Source organism: Panulirus ornatus, chromosome 4 (genome assembly GCF_036320965.1).
Source record: "Panulirus ornatus isolate Po-2019 chromosome 4, ASM3632096v1, whole genome shotgun sequence".
Lineage (NCBI taxonomy): Eukaryota > Metazoa > Arthropoda > Malacostraca > Decapoda > Palinuridae > Panulirus > Panulirus ornatus.
The window spans coordinates 2360015-2362734 of NC_092227.1; positions in this window are offsets into that span (position 1 = coordinate 2360015).

Consider the following 2720-nt stretch of genomic DNA (forward strand, 5'->3'; position numbering starts at 1 on the left):
GAGGTCTCCGCGGTTAGTATCAGTGGTTGGGCCACAGGCTACTGAGTAACCGAAGGAAGGAGGGCTCCTGCAGAGGCAAGCAAGTCTACGAGCACTTGAGACGAAGAGAATCAGGGTGGCACAACCTGAGGACGCAGACGGAAATCTTGAGATCCTCTTCTACTGACTGTGTGGGCGAGGCGAGGTAGTCATTTAGACTGGGAGTGAGATTAGAACATACATACCAAACCTGACAGAAGCTGGTCAAAATGTACTTAACTAATGACATGACAAGAGCAGTACAGACAACAGGTAAAGGTTGGCTCTGAGAGAGAAAAAAATAGAAAGAAGTCAGATCAAGGTTTGAATTGGTGTCTTTGGGACGTGAGTGCCGTAAGCTGGGTAAATCTGAAGCGAGTCATAGAGACTACCTCGTCCTCGAGGCAGAGCTGCAGCAGGGAAGGAGGACGAAAAGATCAGACGAGTGGAACTGGTTTAGATCACACTGGATACATTGGAAGAGGACCTGAACAGCGTGGCGCTCGTGTCAAGTTCTTTGATGTTATGCTGAAGCAGTGAAGACCAAGGGTGATTTTGGACTCTGGCAGATGGTTTGTCAAGATAAGTGCGTTCTATAGAGACTGGTGTTGTTCTGGTGGGTCTTCATAGTTAAGGACAACGGAATCCCCCACGTGAACTCGGTTCGCTCCTGAAGGAGACGCAGCTGGTGACAGGAGATCTGAGGACGGTGGCTTATTCTGTGGGTTGGTCAGTGTGTCACCTGGGTGGCCAGAATTCCTTGATTCTCTTATATGTAAACCTTGCCACCCAACTCTCTAAGACGTGTACTTTAAAAGAGGTAAGAACAAGTTATCATAGATATCAAAAAGATTTAAGTTACAAAACTTCCTCTACAAAAACCTCCAGGTCCACTTCAGCCTTTCTGGAAGGACCTTTCCGGGGTATTATTACCCCCACATGACATCAGGTGGGGATCCTTAACGAGAGTACCAGTCCCAGAGAGCTCCTCCCTCCCTGATGAGGTCGGGGAATCCACACTCCCACCACAAGAAGCGAGTGTTGGAAACTCTCTTCCAGAACTTAACTGAAATAAGATTGAAAACTTTGGCCAAAGACCTCCTCCCTCACACCCCATGAGGTAGGTCAAGGGGCACGTTGATGATCTCCTAGACCTGTGTGTGTGTGTGTGTGTGTGTGTGTGTGTGTGTGTGTGTGTGTTCGTGAGGAGCCAGTGACCTGAGACCTCTCCACCATGAGAGGCAGAAGGGCTGTTCACATGTGAGATTCTTGGTAGGGTCATCATAGAAGCGACTGTACCGCGACGTGTGCTAACCATCGCCAGAGTCACTCGTCTCCAGCAACGCTGGCCTGCAAATACTAAGAGATGATGTGGTTACCACAGACGTCATGTCACGATGTCCTTGTCTTCACGAGGAAGATTTCCAAAGTAATTTTCTTGTTACTTGTCGTATTTTCCTTATGTTTTATCGTAAAAGTTTTCCTACTAGTTTTCATCTTTTTTTTTTTTTAACTGAAAACCTTGATCATGACCATGAGATATATAAGATATATATGTGATATATGTATATGTATATTCAAGTCTAAGCCAAGTACTCGTTCATCATTCCCGTCCCTTGAGGAGGATGAACAGCTGGGCAGGTTGTTAGCCCACAACAGCTCCAAGAACTCGAACCCACACGGGTTCGAGCATGATTCAAAGTCAGCAACGCTAACCACTACACCAAGGAAGCTCTGCTTCTCCGTCTTTCTCACTGCATGTTTTCTGAGATATATAATCCTTTATTGTATATAGTATTCGTAATAGCGAAGTCTTGCACAGTATCATCACCGCACAATACACCGCTGCCGAAAGAGTAGATATTAACGACGTGTTAGGCAATGGTGATGGTTCAGAGGACGACTTGAATACACTTTACAGGGAGGATGAAATGGATACAGTTTTCAGGTTAAGTCAAAATGGATGCAGTTTACAGGGAGAATAAAATGGATGCAATTTACAGGGAGAATAAAATGGATGCAGTTTACAGGGAGGGTAAAATGTATATGACCAATGAGAGTCCAGTACAGGAAGATCACCTTAGGGTTACTATTGAGGGTTAAAGTGAGGGAGATTTTTCAAGAAGTGAGGGGAACCAGAAGTTGACCTTGACGTTCACCGCTGAGCGGACTGAGACCTTCCCTTCCTCTGATGACTGATTCTGACCACCACAATTGTGTACCGGACCAGCTGCTCTGTGTGTATGTGTGTGTGTGTGTGTGTGTGTGTGTGTGTGTGTGTGTGTGTGTGTGTGTGTATATGTTTGGATGTGTGTGTGTGAGTGTGTGTGTGTGTGTGTGTGTGTGTTTGGGTGTGTGTGTATGTGTGTGTGTATGTGTTTGGGTGTGTGTGTATGTGTGTGTGTGTTTGGGTGTGTGTGTATGTGTGTGTGTATGTGTTTGGGTGTGTGTGTATGTGTTTGGAGATATGTTTTTCCCTCAGAATTCTTTCAGGAATTTCAGGTATATTCGTTTGATGGTCAGAGGGTTTGTTAACCTGAATCAGTTTGTCTGCCTACATCCAAACGTTTTCTGGAACCGTTTTGAAAGGATCGTCCCAGTGTGGTGTGGTGAGACGTGGTGTGGTATGGTGTAGTATGGTGTGGTGTGGTGTGGTGAGACGTGGTGTGGTATGGTGTAGTATGGTGTGGTGTGGTGTGGTG